We start from the raw sequence: 22,052 nt of genomic DNA, 5'->3' as shown, positions 1-22,052 counted from the left end.
ACAGAAAATAGCACAGAATTTACTAGTAGAAGTTGCCTATTTATTATGTAGACACACGTTTGGAAATGATATAAGTAGATGGCCCAAGCCCTCCACAAAGCTTTTCATCCTGGAGGGCACCGGCTTTACCAATGTGACCCTCTGACATATGGGAGCATCATTATAATAGGGTACTGCCTTTACATGCCAGCTAGTCCGTGTCCAGTTACTGCTTTCTCTGTGACGGGGTGTACATATTTGCGTGAATGTAATGTGGATAATGACTGTATACGCCATCTTGTGCTTCAGGTCTGGAGGCAGATGCGGCACATGGGGGTAAAGCCGCATGTAATCACCTATAACCTGCTTCTTTGTGCCCCCCGAGACTGTGGGATTGGAGACACCGCTGACGCTCTACATTTACTCACGCACTCTAAGGAACTGGCAGCCCTGACTTTAAGTGCAGGCAAAGAGAAGCAAGACAGGAAAAGCCAGCAAGTGAAGAAAAGAAAGGATAGTCCTGGAGAGGTGGGCAGCCCATGCTCCTGGGCCATTCCTCAATTCCAAGTGGCAACTATGGCACAGCTGAGGACTTGGCAGGCTCACAGGCACTGGTCGTGGTGAGTACGGCTGACCATTTTCCCAGCGTGCCCTCTTTTGATGCCAGTAATGTGCCAAACCTCCTGGACCTGTCTGTAAATACGGGAAAAATTGTGTCACTTGCAAATGTCAATACCCCATCTGACCGATTGGCAGTGATTGGCGACTTAGGGGGCGTTCTTCAGAAGATGAAAGAAGACAACGTCTGTCCTACAATAAAGACCTTCACCCTCCTAGCGGCAGTCATGAGAGCAGAAGTGGGGTCAGAATCTGCCGTCCTGGCCACTATGGACGCCTACGGAGTACAGCCAGATCTCACCTTTTTTAACACTTTGGTGTTGAAGAGGAGTAAAACTCTGAAGCTGTAGTCGGCTTTGGTAAGGGAATGGTTTTTATTTTATCATTTAAATGTTAAAAAGCCATCATAAAATAATTAACACGGCTTGTGAGAAGATCCACGCTATCTGACAGTAAAGAGGCTGAGGTACAGTAGGTGAATGATGTTACCGCATTGTGGGATTATATTTGCTGCATGAAATCATTTGTAAAGTGTGTGACAGATCTGCCTGACTTTTTATATATATTTTTTTCTTAAAAGTGAATACCTTTTTTTTTTTTTACTATTGCTTAATAACGATCCAAAGCAAATGGTTCTGTGTGACCCACTACTACTCAGGTAGCGTTAGCCCTCCCTGGGAAAGGTGTACTTGGACGATGGGCCGGTGGAAGAGGGGGATGCAGTCCCGGCCTTGACCCGGTCTGTGCCCAGGGCGCACACATTAAAAATATGGGCTAGCAGATGAGTGGTTATTTGTCGACTACGCCACCTGTGGTTCCCGGTGATTACCACCAGCGCTGCGTCAGTCCTCAGAGGCGGGTGTCGTGGCAGCTCAGCTGGTACTACTCCCCACAGGCGGAGCAGGGCCTCAGGGCAGAGAGAGAGGAAAGTCTGGAGGTTGGTGGTGTGTGTGCGGTGCCGCGCAGGACAGGATAACGGAGGCAAGGGGTGAAGTCTTCCAAGCTTTACTCACGTTGTTTCAGTAGTAAGCACAAAGCTTCTCCTTGCTCCTCACGGCGCGCTGCGACCACCAGGAAGGGGTTCAGCACACTCCGGGTAGTTTAGGTGCACTTAACGAGACCCCTGGACCAGAATGTTCCTCTCCTTGGTGAGTTCTCCCATTAAGTCTCCTCCTGACTGTGTGTGTGGTATGAACTTGGTGAAAGGCCGGTTCCCGCTGCATCAGCGCAGTTTAAGAGATACGGGTGGCCTACGCCGCTCCGTCCATATCCCCCTTAGGGATCCAGAAGGCCTCTGGGCTTTTCCGACTGAGACGTGAAGTAACAGAGTCAGATATCGGGGGCCGGTACCCCTCTTGCAGCAGGAATCCCTCTGACTAGGCCAGAGTAAGAAGTACAGGTGGCGTATGCTGCTCCGTCCGTATCCCCTGGGATCCTTTTGCCTGTGGAGCTTTACTCCTCCGCTCCCCTCCAGGCCTTCTTAGGTAGGGACCTTGACCGGGTAGATACAGCGGTTAACTCTAACCCATTCCTCACCTCAAGCCCAGAGTACGAGGACCGTGTATCTTCAACAAGCTGCAGGTTCCAGCAGAAAGCCACTATCAGCGATAAAGATCACAATCAAAGACTTTGAACCTAAGATGGCCGTGTATTAAATATGTATCAGTAAGTGTAACCTAAAAGTGTGTCCTCCACCCTCACCCACTACATGGTTTCCCCTATCTTTGGTCGTCCCCCCATCTCCTCTATCCCGGCTGGTTTTGCACCCTGGTGCATATAAGCCCCCCACAGGACAGGAGTGGTGTAGTGTTGAGTGCTGAGGCTGGGTCCCGTGTGGTGCTCCATCCTTACCTCGGAGAGGAGATACCGCACCTCGATCTGAGGTGCAGTACCCCTGTGGCGACTGAACCCTCAGGGACGCCACAGTTCCAACCGATTCATATAGAAACTACACTTTTAGATATCTGCCTAATTGTTTCTAAGCATGGCTTTGAAAGAAGGGGCATGGCTTTGAATTAAGGGGCATGGCTCTGAAGGAAGGGGCATTGCTTTGAAAGAAGGGGCATTGCTTTGAAAGAAGGGGCATGGCTTTGAAAGAAGGGGCATGGCTTTGAAAGAAGGGGCATGGCTTTGAAAGAAGGGGCATGGCTGTGAAAGAAGGGGCATGGCTTTGAAAGATGGGGCATGGCTTTGACAGAAGGGACATTGCTTTGAAAGAAGGGGCATGGCTTTGAAGAAGGGGCATGGCTTTGAAAGAAGGGGCATGGCTGTGAAAGAAGGGGCATGGCTGTGAAAGAAGGGGCATGGCTTTGACAGGGGCATGGCTCTGAAGGAAGGGGCATTGCTTTGAAAGAATGGGCATTGCTTTGAAAGAAGGGGCATGGCTTTGAGGAAGGGGCATTTCTTTGAAAGAAGGGGCATAGTTTTGAAAGATAGGGCATGGCTTTGACAGAAGGGGCATGGCTTTGACAGAAGGGGCATGGCTTTAAATACAACAGCATGCACTAAATTGCTTGAAAATTGGGGGGCAAAAAAAGTGATGCAAGGCAAGCCAGCAAAAGAGTCTAAAGTATGACAAATTTTCTCATTTACATGTCCATATTTAACCACTTACATGGAAAAAATGTCCCTGGTGTCAGCAGTGTTTGTTCCGTGTGTCATCAGTGTTCGGTCTGTGTGTCCGTTTTTCCCATCAATGTTTGACGGATGGATAAATAAATCCTTGAATTACAGAGCTTCTCCTATTCTTTGCCATCCGGGTGCTGAATGTTTTTGCACAGACCCATAGACTTGTATCGGCTCTTTTCATCTGTGATATCGGAAAAAGACAGACAGACGGACATGTGAATAGCACCATAGATTATACTGGGTATGTGATGTATCCATGAAAAAAGGGATAAACCTCCACGTGCAACATGATGTGTGAATGAGGCCTTTTGCTTTTTCTGGCCGCACCATCAAGAAAGATTTCCTCCATTTGTGTTTTTGGTCGGTGTGATGTCCATGTCACCCAGTGTAATATTCCACATGAATGGATTGACCACCAGACTGTGGGGGAATAATGGCTACAGGCGCTTATCTCATCCATCCGTTTTTTAAATGAGATATAACCGTAGATTTCAAAGGCTGCACAACAATCAGACACAATCCGTGTGGCAGGTATGTTTTACCGGACGCACTGCATAGATTACATAGGAAAGTGTGTCTGGCCTTCTATTAGGTTTTTTTTTAGTTATGGATGACAAATGGACGCTGGACGGATCAAAAATGGCCTTTTTTTCCCCTGAACACAAAGCATTGTGCTTGTGTGAATTTGCGCTTCGGCAGGGAATTGTGCCCTGAGCCTATATGAAGGCGTTTTGTGCGCTGCCGCCAAAATGCAACATTCAGTTGGACGCAGCAATATTTTATGTGTGAATACTGTTTAATACAGATTTTAGCATTTCCCTTTTTCTGAAAATGCGTCGGGCCTCATGCAGAAACAAACTTTTTGTCGAAACGGACAGTGATACCCATAACAACCAATCAGAGCTCTTCTTTTATTGCCCTGGTAAAATGAAACGTGGCATCTGGTTGGCTGTCATGGAGAACACTGACACATTCTGAAACTTAGTGCAGATTCTTCCACACTTCATGCCACACGTACAGTGTAAAAACTGATCGTCTGAATGGTCTCTTTACAGCAGCTGTTGCCTATGATGGCACAGAGAGGCATTGCACCAAACATCCATACCTTTTGCAATCTCGCTAGGGCATGCCTTAAAGAAAAAGATGGTTTACAGCTCCTGGAAGACATGGCGGTAATGACATTGCTACTTTGCATAGTTTATTTAGTGTCTTTTTTTTTTTTACTCTAAGGCTATGTGCACACGATGCAGAAATGAAGCAGAAAATTTCTGCATCATTTCTGCATCTCCCTGGCAGAAAAAATGCATGCAGATTGTGCATGCGTTTTTCCTGCAGAATACATGCGGATCCACATGCAGATTCACATACGTTTCCGCATGCAGATTGACAAGCGCTTTCCAGGCGATTTTAGCATCACCTGGAAAGTGCTTGACAACTAGGTCACAGTATATAAATCCATGCAAACAGCATGGATTTATATAGTGTGACCCGAGAGAGTGTATATACTTACTTCCGATGGCCCGCGCTGTCCTGCTTTACACTCCGTTCTCCCGGCAACTTTGAATTGAAAGACCTGCCGACGTCAGCGTCACGTGACCCGTCACATGACTCTGACGTCACCGCAGGTCCTACAACTCACTGCAAGTGCCGGGAAGCAAGCAGGAGCGCTGCGCGGGCCGACAGATGGTAAGTATATATATATTTTTTATTTTATTCTTGTTTTACAGCTTTTTTAATGGTACCTGGGTGTGGAGGAGACTCTCCTCTCCTCCACACCCGGGTACCATCCGCACATTAGAACGCACCAATTACGCAAGTGACGCGCCCCTGGGCCTGTGTCGTGCGGCATCGCGCGCACGGGGGCTTACCCGGAGCCGGATCAGATGGGGGTAGTAGTCTCGTGGCGGTGACCCGGTCCGTGCCCAGGGAGTCAAACTGAGTGGCAGTATTTAGCAGTAGATGTTAGAATGTTCGACTACGCCACCCGTGGATTGCGGTTACGAAACCGCCGCTGCACGGCAGACCGCTGAGGCCGGTGTTGTTTGTGCAGCTGAGAATGAGATGACTCCCCACGGGAGGAGTATGGCCTCAGGGCAGATATGCTAGAGATGATGATGGGAGTGATGGTGCGGGCGTCCCAGTGCCGATGGTGCAGGTGTGACGACGGAAAACGGAGGCGGGAAGTGCAGTTTCAAAAGCTTTACTCACAGTTCTTTATCAGGTCCTTGTGCACAGTAGGACCACCCGAGTCATGCTGCGTCCACCAGGTCAGGGACTCGGCCAACTCCCAGGCAATTCCAGAGCGTGGTCCAGAGCTCCCCTCTCTTCCTTCCTACTGGCCGTCCCCACCAGGGACCCACCTTTGTCCGGCTTCCTCGGGCCTTATGGGGGTAAAACCTCTCTCCGGTTTCCCTGACCCTATGTGGCGTGCCTTCCTGGTGGATGTGGTGAGGGGTCGTGCCAAAACTTGACCACGACCTCCGGTTCCTGGCTAAGGATAATTGGCCTCCACCAGTTTGGGATCTGGTACCCTTCTCTGCCAACCCTTCACCCGTTTTGGTTCTCTCGTGGGATCTCAGGGTTCCCTCTATGCTTGCGTCTCTGGGCCTTTCTCTGTGTTCCTCTTCTTCCTTCTCTCTCTCTCTCTCGGCTTCAGGCCTGGCTCTGGAGCTGGGCCCAGACGGAGCCACAGCTCCCTGTCAGCCCTCTCTGGCTGAGCTCCTCTCACAACTCCTCCAGGCTGAACTGAACCCTGTCTTAAGATGGTGCCCACCTTATATACTCCCTCTGACACCCGAGCCCAGGTGACTAGCACCCAATGGGCTCCTACCTATGCCCAGAGTCCCTCCCCTATCTGCTCCTACACCACTAGGATGTTCCTCCCCACTCCAGCCAGGGACAGACGCTGTCGTACCTGCACATCTACCTGGTGGGAGTACCGTTGTTCTGTCCCCCGGAAATGGGGTGAGTGTAGTGCATGCAGCTATCTGAGCTCTGTTCCACACTCCATCCTTACCCGGGAGTGGAATACCACACCTCTGGTTTGAGGTGCAATACCCCTGTAGCAGCCGAGTCCTCGGGGTGCTACACAAGTACAGATGCAGTCTTGCGGTATTGGCGCGTTCTAATGCAAGTCAATGGCGGCGAAAACGCCGTGTTTACGCAAGATTAAATGACATGCTGCGGATTTTTGAGCGCAGCGTTTACGCTGCGGAAAAATCCGCATCATGGGCACAGCACATGCGGATTTCCATTGGGGAACATTGCTTCCCTTCTACCATGCGTTTTTCATGCGTTTCCGTGGCGTTTACGCAACTGCAAAAACGCCGCGGAAACGCATGAAATACGCATCGTGTGAACTCAGCCTTACTTGATAAAGTCTAGAAAATAAGTAAATAAAGTAATTTTCAATAAACATTATATTTTATTTTCCATTCACATCTTTTCCTCTTTTCCCTTCCCAGTCTATACTCGATATAATTATGGTGGTGTACACCAGTGAATGGTAGTCTAATGAGATATGATCCTCTTTTCTTTCTCTTTCTCATTCACGCTTAAACCTTCATTATGCTTACATACGCCCTTAGTTTCTTGGCACCACTAAACCTTACTCTCCTTTGCTGTCCTCAAACCCCAGCACCCTCTAACCAAATAATCATCTCTCCTTCCCTCTTACCTCCCCACCTGACCTCATCTGCAGACCTGCTCCTCAAACTCAGAGCTATCCTACCAAAACATAAAACAAGCCGGACACTCTCCTTCTCCCACCTGCTCTCCCTTTCTCTGCTTCTCCTCACTGCTGGCGACAGTCCTATCCAGTCCTATCCTGGACCCAAACAGCTCACACCTCCCACCAATACCCCCTCCTATTGCTTCCAACCAACTGCAAACTACAGCAACCTCTCCTACGTAAAACCCGTGCCGCTGATGACCACCCACCCTGCTCCCTCTCTTTGGAGCACTCTGGAACGCCTGCTATGTCTGCAACAAGCTCCATTTTGTCCACGACCTCTTTACCTCTCGTCATCTCTTTTTCCTGGGCATCACAGAGACATGGTTGACACCCTCCGACACTGCCTCCCCTGCTGCGCTGTGTTACGGTGGCCACCACTTCACACACACGCTCACTCCTCGCCCTGGTAACAGACATGGTGAAGGAGTGGGTCTTCTCCTTTCTACCAACTGCTCCTTTAGCCCTATCCCACCTCTACCCTCCCTTACTCTCCCTTCTTTTGAAGTCCACTCTGTCCTCATCTACTCTCCTTCCAAGTAGCTGTCATATACCGACCTCCAGGCCCAGTCACTGCCTTTATTGACCAATTCTCCACCTGGCTTCTTTACTTTCTCTCTGCTGACGTTGCACAATCATCATGGGCGATTTCAACATCCCCACTGACACTCGCCAGTCAACAGCATCCAAATTCCTGTCACTTACTTCATCCTTTGGACTTACTCAGTGGTCCTCCTCAGCCACCCACACAGACCGACACATACTAGACCTCATCTTCTTCACCCAACTCTGCTCCCTATCTAACCTTACAACCTCCCCCCTACCCCTATCCTCCTCACCTGTCACACATGTCCAGCAACTAGCACACCCCCTCAGAAACCTTGCATATCTAGACACTCACACACTCTCTGACTCTGTTCTACCACTGACATCTTTACTCCACGACACTGACAGCACCACTGCTTTCTACAATACCACTCTCGCATCAGCTATTGACTCGGTCGCCCCTCTTGTGCATGGCAGAGCGCGACGAGTCAATAGGCAACCCTGGCACAACACCCTCACTAAACCGCTTCAGCAAGCGTCCAGGGTTGCGGAACGGCGTTGGAGGAAAACACATTCGCAAGATGTCTTCACTGCATTCAAACAACAACATTCGCATTCAAATCAACCCTCGCCTCTGTTAAGCTGGCCTACTTCACAACCGTCATATCTTTCTTATCCTACAACCCCAAACCGTTATTCAACACTTTTAACTCTCTCCTCCACCCACCACTGCCCCCTCCAAACTCCGTCATCCCTGCTGAGGAGTTTGCCACACAATTCAAAAACAAGATTGACCAAACACGGCAAATCTTTACTGTCCGACCACCACAACCCCTTTGTTTCCCAGACCATTGCTCTTCCCCCATAACCTCCCTTTCCAACATCATGGAAGGAGAACTCACTCGTCTCCTTTCCAAATTACACCTCACCACTTGTGCACTCAACCCCATCCCCCCCAACCTCACCCCCACACTCATCCCATCCCTAACCCATCTTTTCAACCTATCACTAACTTCTGGTACCTTCCCCTCTGCCTTCAAACATGCCACAATCACTCCCATCCTCAAAAAGCCATCCCTCAACCCAACCGCCTTGTCCAGCTACCGACCCATATCGCTTCTCCCATTTGCCTCCAAACTCCTTGAGCAACACGTTCACGCTGAACTTTCCTCTCACTTTTCATCTATCTCTCTCTTCAATAACCAACAATCTGGTTTCCGCCCCCACCATTCCACCAAAACTGCCCTTACCAAAATTACTAATGACTTACTTACCAACAAAGTTAACAGACAATTCACTGTACTCCTTCTTCTTGACCTGTCCTCTGCCTTCAACACAGTTGACCACTGCCTCCTACTGCAGATCCTGTCTTCCTTTGGAGTCAAAGACCCTGCCCTATCCTGGATCTCCTCATACCTTTCCAACCGCACATTTAGCCCCCCCCTCCCACACTACCTCCTCATCCCGCCACCTCTCTGTTGGAGTCCCTCAAGGTTCTGTCCTAGGACTAGGACCCCTACTCTTCTCAATCTATACCCTTGGCCTGGGACAGCTCATAAAATCCCATGGCTTCCAGTCATGAAGAGCATGGTCAGTCATCCTCTTGGTGAGGACACAGAAGTCTTGCCTGTCAGCAATCTGGCACGCATGGCTGAGTTTATGTTACGCAGCCTTTCCCGTGATCCTTGCATTGTCCAAACTTTGGATGACAGTCCTTACTGGTTGGTGACACTTCTAGACCCACGCTACAAGGAGAACTTTCTGTCTCTTATTCCCTTGCAGGACAGGCCTCTAAAATGGTGCCGTACGAGAAGGCTTTTGTTGCGGAATTATTTAAAAAATTCCCATCTGAAAATGCTGGCGACAGAGGTCACAGTTCGTTGAACAACCAAGGAGTACAGGCGAGAGAGACACAAATTCAATCCAGCAGAGGCAGGGGAACACTGTCAAAGTTCTGGGACAGTTTTCTCAGACCCTCCCATCGCACAGGTCCTGAGGCGCGGGGTACTCTCCCAAAGAGGGGAAAGTTTCGGAAGATGGTGAGGGAGTACCTTGCCAACTGTGCCAACGTAGTCCTTGATTCCTCTGTGCCTTATAATTATTGAGTATCCAAGCTGTACACGTGGCATGAACTGGCTCTCTACACCTTGGAGGTCCTGGCCTGCCCTGCCGCTGTCAACTGAAAATGCTGACAGGCTGACTCATACAAAAATGATCAAAGGCTGGTTTGGGCCAGACTTCTCAACACCACTGAATGATAGCAGCGTAACATAAACTCAAATACAGTGTCTTTTTTTTGGGAGGTCTAACTGTATTCCCATGCACCTCTGTCTTCACACCCAGACATGGGTATACGCTTCCTGATTTTGTCTATTTGCTCTTGTCCTCCTCCTTCTCCTCATCCTTCACATCCTCCTCCATATCACTACCATATCTACCATATCACCATATCTACTTCTCTTGCAAGGGGCATTGGAGTTTCTCCAAATTTTTGGCAGCCGTTGCATTCACTGCATAGGCAAACAGTATGGGAGACCCACTTCCTAAATATGGGAACATTGTTTTCAGGAGGCCCTCCAACCTCTACATCTCTTGCAAGGGGCATTGGAGTGCCTCGTAATTTTTGGCAGCTGTTGCATTCACTGCATACGCAAATAGTATTGGAGACCAACTCCTTTTTAATGGGAGCATGTCGTACTCATTACTGTAGCCCAGCTCCATGTGTCTTTAAATTGTTAATAGGGTTTTTTCTAAATTTTGGCAGCCGTTGGACTCACTGCATACCCTATAACTGGATAGGAGACCCTCTCCTTTCTAATGGGAACATGTTGTTACTGTGCCCAGCTCTATGTGTCTTTAAATTGTTAGTGGGGTTTTTCCTAAATTTTTACAGCTATTGGGCTCACTGCATACCCTATAACTGTATAGCAGATCCTTATCCTTTATAGTGGGAACATGTCATTACTGTGGCCCAGCTCTATGTGTCTTTAAATTGTTAGTGGGGTTTTTCCCAAATTTTGGCAGCCCTTGCAGTCACAGCATGGGCATTACCACTATAGGAGACCCACTCCTTTATAATGGGAATATTTTTTTTTACTGAGACCCTCCTCTATGTCTCTTCAAAGAGGTATTGGGTTGCGTCCAAATTTTTGGCAGCCCTTGCAGTCACTGCATATGCAATAACAGTATAGGAGACCCACTCTTTAATAATGGGAACAACAAAGCATAGCCGACTGCTGGCCCTTTAAGAATAGTAAGGCAGTAAAAATAGTGTTTGTGACTTTCACAATCCCTCCTTCATAAATGAAACAGGATGTGTCTGATGATGTTTCACACACCACATGGCCAGATAAGGTTGTAAAATGTTAAAATGCCATTTCCCGGTGAATACATTTGTCACGGTTGAAAGCAATGCAAAAATGCATCAAAAACGCTATGTGTGAACATAGCCCAAGGTGTGAAGGAGCATTTTTGTTTTTGGTTATTTATTTTGCCTTGTATACAATTCATTACCCTGGAAAGGATGTTCCTTAACATAATTCCCAGGAAAATCTATTTTAGTTTAGTTTTTGTATGTTTTATTGTGAGTCTGTAAAAGTGGCGTAATACCTCTGACAACATTGTTGACATCATTGACCTGGGAGTCAGAAATGCTTCCAGGAGTCTTCCCCATGCTGTTCCCCTGTCATTTGAGTTCTGTTCCCATCGATTTGGGCAATTTTTAGGCCCTCTGCAGACCGCCGGGGGGGGGGGCGCTGAAAGAATGCTGGAGTTTCCCATAGACTTACATTGGGCTCGTTACTTGGACCGAGCAGCCGAGTATTCCAATTTGCTTGACTTGAGCAGCGAGCTCCCGAGCATTTTAGCGCTCGCTCGTCACTAGTTTTCAGCTATACCATTTTTATTTCCATTCAACTTTTTGATCGTGTTTTATTCCGCTCTTTGTTTGGTGGTAAGATGAAAAAGAATAGTTTTTTTTTCAATGTTCACTGAAGGCGTTAAGTAGTGTGACCGTTTTATAGGCCGTGGACGTGATGATAACAAATATGTGGACCTTTTTGGTTTATTTTAGTTTTTGTATGAATTTACCCATTTATTGATATAACATTATTTTCATTTTCTTTTCAGTTTATTTTTTGATTAGGTTTTTTTTATATTTTTTCACATTCTTTTTTTTACTTTTTCATTTAGTCCCTCTATGGGACTAGCTTTTATTAGTATAATCGCTGTTATAAAGCATTGCAATGAATTCTACCTGTCAGTGTTACAGTGATAGAAGCCTCTGAGACCATGCTCCTAGCTCGGTCTAAGCAGGCCACCGTCGCTGGGATACCTGGAGGCTCGGGTTGTCATGACAACAGGATCACTGACTAAGGACGTAACCAGAAACGCGTCGAGATTGCATCTCCGCTATCATGGACTTTTATATATTTTAATATTTTGCACCAATAAAGTGAGAATTATTTTTTATTGGAGACTTTTCCCACTTTCTCCTTATGTACACTGGCCGAGAGTCACAGCATTGTGGGTCTGAGCCCAGAAGATATGAGCAGCAGGATGGATTAAATGCATGGTGAGGCATATATTGTTTTTTTGTAAAGAATTGTCAAATCAGTCAGTAAGGATTTAGGGCCCTTTTACATGGCGATATTTTGCATCAGTATTTGTTAACAGACGCCAGGAGTGGATCCAAAACACAGAAGAGGTGAGAGTGGTTCAGTTATTATTTTTCTCTGTGTTTGTTCCCCTCTGGTTTTTAGCTTACAAATACTAATGTAAATTACTGCCCAAAATACTCCCTGTGTGAATGAGGCGAGGAAGCTGCTTGTAATCCTGTAATATCAGTCCTTATTCTGAGGATGAGCGCTCACTTGCAGGTGCTGTGCTGTAATGCTTATCTTCTCTGCTCCATCATACTCCCCAGAGCAGGGGCGACCCCTGGGGCAAAACTGCAGCCGGCAGATGTCAGACGTGTCACTCAGTGATATGTGATGGAGCCCGACTCCCAAACAACATCAGACAGAAGCATACAAAATAAATACATGAAGCATTGCAATTAGGTGTCAAACGTTTTCAACTTTATTTAAATTTACATGACACTGAACCATCACCTATCAGGATAAAGAAGATTCTGTGTAGCCTCTGTTCCTATAGACCATCTTGCTTGCAGCCTTCTCCATTGAAGACTACGGAAATTACAGGAATAGATGAGTAATCTGCTTATACTGCTGTAATACAATTCTTTTATCCAATGATGAGCGCATGCGTCCAGGAGTTGTGCTGTAATGTTTGTCTCCTCTTCACCATCATCATCGGAGCAGGGGCGACCCCTGGGGCAAAATGTGCTTACTGGGTTCTGTGCAGCCGGCAGATGTCCAGCCGTATGTGATAGACCCCGACCCCCAAACAAAATTAATCAGACAGAAGCACACAAAATAAATACACGAAGCATTGCAATTAGGTGTCAAATGGTCAAAATTTTATTTAAATTTACATGACACCGAAAATAGCACAACCCCCGACTCACGAAGAGTCACCCTCCAGCACTCAGGAGAGGAAAACCCCCTGTGGAGGAAACCTCTATGGAACCATGGATGGAGGGCTGCCCTTCCATTGGGCTTAGAGAGTTAGTGCCAATATATAACAGATGTAACTGCAGAATTGTACAATTTGTACATTTTACCAGATTTACAGAGAATGACATAACAAATACAGACTATAAATGTGATAAAGCGGATGTGGGAGAGATCTGGCTGCGATATCTGTCACCACATTGATTGATGGAGCGAATTTGGTTGATCTGATTGGCCAGGTGGATGTATAATTTCTCCCTTACAGATCCAGGTCCGCCTCTCAAAAAATTGGACATTTGGTTACAGTTCGTTATGCCTAATCCCTAATAGGATAAATAATACCTCCCAATTTATCACCCATTAGAGTCATAGATCAGTCCATGAACTCCCAAAGGAGAGCTGCTCTATATAGAGGGTAACAGAAGGGGATCCTGGTCTAGGGACCCCCCTTTGTTACCTTCCCATGCCCTAGGGGTGTCTAAAGCAGACAACCCCTTTCCTTGCTAGAACCTCCAAATTACACCAAGTTTGGCACATTACGTGGGTGGTCAAGCTCAAGGTCCTCAGGCGCATCAGTAATGGCGCTGATCGTGGCAGCGCGGAATTCTTTTATGGAATCTTCTTTATGACACTGGTTTATGACCTCATAACAGTTGTCATGGTGACTACAGGGTCTATTACTGATGCAGGGCACAAGTATTAACCCTTTCATCATTGGTAATTTGCTATTGTTATAGAGGCAGATAACTGCACTTGTTACCAAGCAGGGGCCTTATCATTATTGCTATCCTTAGGCACCATAAGAAATACAGATTACAAATTAAATGTGCAAGTTTGTCATGAGTGTTTTGCACTTTCTAGATCCAGAGATTGGGTTTATTACTAGCACTTTACAAAGAAAAAAAAAAAAGAGGAAATTACTTGTAAAATAATATTATTGGGAATTGCATTTCAAGCATTTTCCTAATGTGCATTCTACATAGTTACATAGATTGAAAAAAGTAGGGGTGGACATTAACAGCTTGGGGCCCAAGTGCAAGAAATGTGTCCGAGCCCCCATCTTTTTATGGCGACAAAGCTACAGATATATATATATACACACACACAGTGGGGGAAATAAATATTTGATCCCCTGCTGTTTTTCTAAGTTTGGCCACTGACAAAGACATGAACAGTCTATAATTTTAAGGGTAATTTTAACATTGAGAGATAGAATATCCCTGCCCAAAAGAATCAAGAAAATCACATTGTATAGATTAGATATTTTTTTTTGCATTTTGCAGTGAGAAATAAGTATTTCATCCCTCACAAACCATTATGAGTTCTGGCTGCTACAGACCAGTTAGACGTTCCTAATCAACTCGTTACCTGCAGTAAAGACAGCTGTCTTACATAATCACCTGTATAAAAGACTCTTGTCCACAGACTCCATTAATCAGTCAGACTCTAACCTCTACCACATGGGCAAGACCAAAGAGCTTTCTAAGGATGTCGGGGACCAGATCATAGACCTGCACAAAGCTGGAATGGGCTACAAAACCATAAGTAAGACTCTGGGTGAGAAGGAGACAACTGTTGGTGCAATTGTAAGAAAATTAAAGAAATACAAAATGACTGTCAATCGACATTGATCTGGGGCACCATGCAAAATCTCACCTCGTGGGGTATCCTTGATCATGAGGAAGGTGAGAGATCAGCCTAAAACTACAGGGGGGAACTTGCTAATGATCTCCAGGCAGCTGGGACCACAGTCACCAAGCAAACCATTGGTAACACATTACGCTTTAAAGGTTAAAATCCTGCAGTGCCCGCAAGGTCCCCCTGCTCAAGAAGGCACATGTGCAGGCCCATCTGAAGTTTGGCAATGAATACCTGGATGATTCTGTGAGTTATTGGGAGAAGGTGCTGTGGTCAGATGAGACAAAAATTGAGCTCTTTAGCATTAACTCAATTGGCCGTGTTTGGAGGAAGAAGAAGGAAGTACAACCCTAAGAACATCGTTCCAACCGTGAAGCATGGTGGGGGAAACATACTTTGGGGGTGCTTTTCTGCAAAGGGGACATGACGACTGCACCGTATTGAAGGGAAGATGGATGGCGTCATGTATCGCGAGATTTTGGCCAACAACCTCCTTCCCTCAGTAAAAGCATTGAAGATGGGTCGTGGCTAGGTCTTTGCAGCAAGGCAATGACCCAAAACATACAGCCAAAGCAACAAAGGAGTGGATCTAAAAGAACTACAGTAAGGTCATGGAGTGGCCTAGCCAGTCTCCAGACCTTAATCCCATAGAAAACTTATGGAGGGAGTTAAAGCTCCGATTTGCCAAGCAACAGCCTCAAAATCTTAATGATTTAGAGATGATCTGCAAAGAGGAGTGGACCAAAATTCCTCCCGACATGTGCACAACCCTCATCATCAGCTACAAACAACGTCTGACTGCTGTGCTGCCAACATGTGTTTTACCACCAAGTATTAAGTGTTGTTTTCCAGAGGGATCAAATACTTATTTCTCACTGCAAAATGCAAAAAAATTATCTAGTTTATACAATGTGATTTTCTTGATTTTTTTTTGGATATTCTATCTCTCAATGTTAAAATTAACCTACCCTTAAAATTATAGACTGTTCCTGTCTTTGTCAGTGGGCAAACTAAGAAAGACAGCAGGGGATCAAATAATTATTTCCCCCACTGTGTATATAATTATATATATATACAGTATGTAGATTGTATGCATCTACCTCCTTCTAGGTTGTGCCTGGATATGTACACCCACTATATACTGTGTATGTCTGCACCACTTCAGTGCAGTAAGGCGACATTACTGACCACGGAGCAGCCGTGCTCTTTAGAGCTGATGTATTTTTATTTTTGTGAATAGTTTCAGCTGCCTGAAGACCATTGCTCGCCATCTACCATGGGCATGCTGCAGATCCTCGCTAAGTTGCCATCTTACTCCCTGGCATCAGGATGGTTAATAACAGTACAACCCATGTGCAGACAGATTTGTCTGACTCCTTACCGGACTCCAGCAACCATCGGCTGTGATCCCAGAAGAGAGTACTGCGATTCAGGACTATCTCCGACCATGCCGGTGCTGGTCATAATTCACCGGTACCAGAGGAGGACAACTTTGGGACATTGTCCAAGACATACTCCTCAAGAACTGTGTTTAAGAAATAGTCTCCAGAGGTCCAGGACTTGAAATATGAAGAGGGTGAGGACATTACTGGGGCACACAACCCGCTCATAATAGGTACAGGGGAAGAAGAAACACTCCGTACTGGTACTTCCTCCAGTGTAAGGCCAAAATAAAGGAGGGCAAGGTAAGAATATCTATATTGTTATTCTACTGGGGATCCGCAGGGGAGGGATCGCACATCACAATGCTAGTTTACAATGAAGCATACCAGACAATATATGTCCTTCTATAATATATCCTCATATAATTTCCTATTGTGGCAAATATTATGCAATTACATTGTCCTAAATGATTGTATTTGCTGATCGTAACCTTAACGGTATGATGGTAGCGTCACTGACGCGCCCCCTGGGCCTGTGTTGTGCAGGGGAACCCGGAACCGGGCCTGTTGTAGAATGCTGGGGGTTATAGTCTCCGTGTGGCGGTGACCCGGTCCGTGCCCAGGGTGGTCAAACCAGTGGCAGTTTTAATGTATAGCAAATGTCCGACTACGCCACCCGTGGATTGCGGTCAGTGGGGACCGCCGCTGCGCTGCCGACCGCTGAGGCTGATGTTGTTTGCGCAGCCGAGTATGGGATAACTCCCCATGGGAGAAGTATTGCCTCAGGGCAGCTAATGTGAGAGATGATGGGAGTGATGGTGTGAGGGTCCCAGTGCTAATGGTGCTGGTGCGGCAAGGAATCACAGAGGCGTGAGGTGCAGTTCAGGGTCTTTACTGATGGTACAAGGCAGACCCTCCCGGGAGTACTGGCTAGTATAAGGGGCCTGGTCAGTCTGCGAGCAAGCAGGAGTTCCCCTGGCCAGGTGGAGTTGTAGGCCTCCCCGTTTATCTGCACTCTTCCTGGCTACCTTGCTGTCAGCGGTTACAAGTAGCCCACGTCCCTGAGTATACCGTGTGGTGCTCACCCGTATGGCTGGTGACTTGGGGCCTTCTGTTAGCCTCCGCTCCTGGATGGCGGCGCTGGTCCCTTCTTTGTGACTGAGCCTCCGGGCTTCTATGGCCAGAGGACCTGGAATCCCCTGCCGGTTGGTTTCTGCTGCTGGGTATATATCAGTCCCCACAGCCTCGGACTCCTGTGTCCGGTTTTAGTAACTTCAGCCAGGGCGAGCTATATCTCTGCTCACAGCCCCTGGCCTTCAGCTGCTGCTCCTACAGAGCTCCTGTTCTCACTTTCCCTCTCCAGGCTCTGACTGCTCTGCTTGTTCTGCAGGCTCTGTCTCTAGCTTCACTCACTAATCCCGCCCCAGACCCAGTTTATAAGGGCAGATTCCTCCCCTTCCAGGTCTGGGCGGACCGTGTTGCATGCTTAGGGCTCCTGGCCAGAGAAACCTCCCACTTGCTCTCAGACATAATATCTCTATTACTGTGGTAACCAGACCCCTGGGGTGCCACATTCCCCCCTAGTAAATTTTAGTACTCCGGGACTAAACACATTTTTAAAGAAACATAATAACAGGGTATAAACAATAATACGATAACATATTTACAAGAAGCTTTAGTTCTTTAAAGGTCACGGCGTGTCCGCAACCGGGTGTCCATATCACCCAAGGTGAAGCTTTAAGCGAAGTAGGGGACCTGTCCAAAGCAAACCCCTTGCGTTGTCCTTGGGTGTGGCTGCAAGGGTAGACTAACTACTTTGGGCCGCAAGGAGGCCACGCCAGACAGGTTTTCTCTTCCGCGGCCGTCTTCGCAAGAGGCACCAAGGTGCAACTATCTACAAAACTGTTCCGGTTATCCAGCGTCCATAACCTGTTAGTCCATAAAAATCTGCAGGGTAACTGAGAAACATAATTAATCACAGGCAACAAACATAAACCATAAACAGTTAACAGATAAATTCACAGTGCATTAGTTTAGATTCTCCAGCGAGCGGGCATCTGACCTCTAGTGACTCTAGTGGACCTACGGAGCTCACTAACTGGTTCTGCACTACAGGGTGTAGGAGGTGTTATGGGTAAGCTGGGCAGTTGTCTGCGCACTCTTTGGCTCACTAGGGGCACGGCAGGCTCACTACTAGCAGAGGGTTGATCCTCCTGTACTGCTGGTGTGGACTCTTCTGCCTCTTGGGCCGGCTGCTCTTCCAGCTCTACTGGTTCCTCTGTAGGCACTTGCGGGGCTGGCTGGAGAAAGGTGAGGACGGGTACCACGACAGCGCCGTTTACTTGTGTCCAAGACCGGGGGAAGTCTCCGAGTACGGTACTGATCATTTCTTCCCTTTCCTCTGCGGGTTGAGGGTTTCCTTGATCTTCTTCAGGGCTTTGCAGCTGCTCGGGACACTTCTTCAGGTGGTCTCTGGAGACAATGGCTGTGGTTTCTCCTCCATCCTTACTGATTACGCAGATTTTTGGGTTCTCATGGCTTGATGGCAGTACGGTGTACGGGTCCTCCCACTGGTCGTCCAACTTGTGGAGCCGCCTCTTCCTCTTCAAGACCTGATCTCAAGGTACCAGGGGAACAGCGGGAGCATACTGGTTATAAGCCTTCTCTTGCCTTTCTCTAGCTTGAGACAGACTTCGCTCGACGCTCTCCTGTACTTTCCGATACTGCTGCTGCCGTTCTGTATCCCAGTCTGCCTCTGGCGAGGTGTCCTCAGGCGTCAGGACTCCCATATCCAGGTCAATAGGCAGCTTACCAGGTCTTGCTCTCATTAGGTAAGCCGGGGTACAGTTGGTGGAACCTACAGGGATGTGGTTATACAGGTCCACCAGATCGGGCAGTTTCTCAGGCCACAGACTGCGTTCTTCCAGGGGCAATGTTTTTAGCAGATCTATCACCACCTGGTTCATCTTCTCGCAGAGTCCATTGGTTTGAGGGTGATAGGGCGTTGTTCTTATCTTCTTGCAGCCATACAGGTTGCAGAACTCCTGGAAGACCTCCGCTTCGAAGGCTGGTCCTTGGTCTGTCAACACTTGGTCCGGGTACCCGTGTGGACGGCAGAAGTGCTGCTGGAAGGCTCTAGCTGCTGTTTGAGCCGTTAAGTCCTTGACCGGGACCACCACCAGGAACCGGGAGTAATGATCTACGATTGTGAGGGCGTAGACATACCCAGATCTGCTTGGAGCCAGTTTCACATGGTCCAGGGCTACCAGTTCCAGTGGCTGTCTGGTGATGATGGGCTGCAGGGGAGTCTTCTGGCTGGCTCGGTCTTTTCTTCTCAGGTGGCACGGGCCACAGTCTCTGCACCACCTCTCGATGGCTCCTCTCATGCCTACCCAGTAGAACCGTTCACGCAACAAGAACTCCAGCTTCTTCCATCCGAAATGCCCTGCTCCGTTGTGGTATGCCTCCAGAACCATAGCCGCGTCTCGTCTTGGGACCACTACCTGCCAGGTCAACTCATGTGTTCGAGAGTTAACCATTCTCCGGCACAGCTTCTCCCTGTAGAGGAACAGCTTACTTTTCTCCTTCCACAGTTGCTTGGTCTCCTCCGGAGCATCTGGGTCAAGACGAGCATCGGCCTGGGTCAGCATTTCCTTCACCAAATGGACTGCGGGATCACTGTCTTGCGTCTCTGCCCAGTTGTAGTGGGGCAAGGGATTGAACGTCACGGAGCGCCTGTCCTTCACACGGTGGGAATACAGGGTAATCCCATGACGGTGGAACGCAGGGAGCTCAACTTCTTCTGGATCTTCCCCTACGTCCGGTAAGTTCGGCATTCTAGACAGGGCATCCGCGTTGGCATTTGAGCGTCCTGCCCGGTATTTGATGGTGAATTCAAAGTTGGACAGGCGGGCCATCCATCTCTGTTCCAGGGCACCGAGCCTTGCAGTGTCCAGGTGTGTCAACGGGTTGTTATCCGTGTACACGGTGAATTTGGAGGAGGCAAGGTAATGCTTGAAACGTTCGGTCACTGCCCACACTACTGCCAGGAACTCCAGCTTGAATGAGCTATAATTCTCAGGGTTCCTCTCCGTGGGCCGTAGCTTTCGGCTGGCTTAAGCGATTACCCGTTCTTTCCCTTGCTGGATCTGGGACAGTACGGCTCCTAGCCCGATGTTGCTTGCGTCCGTGTGGAGGATAAAGGGCTGGCTGTAGTCTGGATATGCCAGGATTTCATCCCCCGTGAGGGCCATCTTCAGCTGGCAGAAGGACTCCTCTTCCAGCTTTTCCCACCTAAAGGGCGGCTTCTGGTTTTTGGCTTTCCGCGATTGACCTATCAGGAGGTCCTGCTATGGCTGCCATTTTGGTGAAACCGGGAATGAATCTTTGGTAGTAGCCTACCAACCCGAGGAACTGCCGCACTTCCTTTATGCTGGAGGGTCTTGGCCAGTCCTTAATCACGGTGATCTTATCAGGGTCAGGAGCCACTCTGTCAGCACTCACCACGTGTCCCAGGTATTGCACCTTTTGGTTTCAGGAGGTGACACTTGGAGGGTTTCACTTTTAGGCCGTAGTTTGCCAGAGCTTCAAACACTTCTGCCAGGTGTTTCAGGTGGTCCTCGTAGGTCTTGGAATAGACGATGACATCGTCCAGGTACAACAGGACCGTCTCGAGTTCCGGTGTCCCAGACAGCATTCCATCAACCGTTGGAAGGTTCCTGGTGTGTTGCAGAGCCCGAACGGCATACAGTTAAATTCGCTGAGACCCATCGGGGTGGTGAATGCGGTCTTCTCCCGGTCTGCCTCTGCTACAGAAACCTGCCAGTACCCGCTAGTGAGATCCAAAGTAGAGAAGAAGTTAGCAGATTTTAATGCAGCTAAGGACTCTTCTATCCTTGGTAACAGGTACGCATCTTTGTGTGTGATACGGTTGACCTTCCTGTAGTCTACACACATTCTCATAGTGTTGTCTTTCTTTTTCACTAAGACTAGTGGAGCTGCCCAGGGGCTACAGCTGTCCCTAATTACCCTAGCCTCCTTCATGTCTTTTAGCATCCCCTTGGCGTGTTGGTAGTGTGCAGGGGGTACGGGTCGGTATCTCTCCTTTATGGGAGGATGGTCTCCCGTGGGGATGTGATGTTCTACCCCCGTTACTCGCCCGAAGTCCAGCGGGTGTTTACTAAACACTCTCTCGTACTCTTGAACCACCCGATAGACTCCCTGTTTCTGGTGTGAGGGAGTGGAGTCAGTACTCAAATGCAGTTGCTGACTCCAGTCCTCCATTGGTTTCTTAGAGCCGTTACCTTCCTCTGGTTGAGATGGAGGCAAGGGTTCCACGGCCTGTACAGAATTCTGCTTTATGGTGAACAATTTGGCTAGCGTGGCATACCGGGGCAGGTGTACTTCTCTCTCCCCGATATTTATGATGCGAACGGGCTCCCTCCCATGGCGTACATCTACCACCCCTCGTGCCGTCAAAATGGTGGGCCTACTGTCTGAGTAGACTTGTTCTACCATTGCTTGGTAGTCTCTACCTCTTAGACCAATAGCTGCCCGGCACCAAATCATCATCTCACTTTTTGGGGGCATGGCAATAGGGAACGGGTCACACATTCTCACGCTACCTATCTCACCACCAGATAGTTCCACCTGTTGCCGCTTCATCAGTGCCCGGATCTCTTTTTGGAGCACACGCTGCTGGCCGGAACTGGCGTTCTTGGCAACCTGCTGTAAAATGAGAATCACCTCTGCAAGACCATTTTCAATCACATTAGTTCCCAAGGTTATTCTAGGGTGACTCTCATGACGGTCTATGTCCACTATAATCAGTCCTTGTACCGCCAGTTCGACTTTACCGATCTTAATGGTCACCTCTTTGAATCCCAATTGCGGCACGGGCTGACCATTGCTGGCGATGATACTCAGGTCGTCATCTGGGTAGCGGGTTATGTCCGAGTC

At 48.1% G+C, this 22,052-nt stretch overlaps 1 pseudogene; it reads left to right on the top strand.

Annotated features, from left to right (window-relative positions):
• Window positions 1–3,189: 3,189 nt before the first annotated feature.
• LOC141219310 (pentatricopeptide repeat-containing protein 1, mitochondrial-like) overlaps window positions 3,190–22,052 on the top strand; it is a 54,886-nt pseudogene continuing 36,023 nt past the window's right edge.

Source organism: Phyllobates terribilis, unplaced genomic scaffold (assembly GCF_046119375.1).
Source record: "Phyllobates terribilis strain yellow unplaced genomic scaffold, ASM4611937v1 Scaffold_261__1_contigs__length_2674298, whole genome shotgun sequence".
In the NCBI taxonomy this organism is placed as follows: Eukaryota; Metazoa; Chordata; class Amphibia; order Anura; family Dendrobatidae; genus Phyllobates; species Phyllobates terribilis.
Note: the sequence above shows the minus strand (reverse complement) of the source record. Positions and strands in the feature narration are given on the sequence as shown.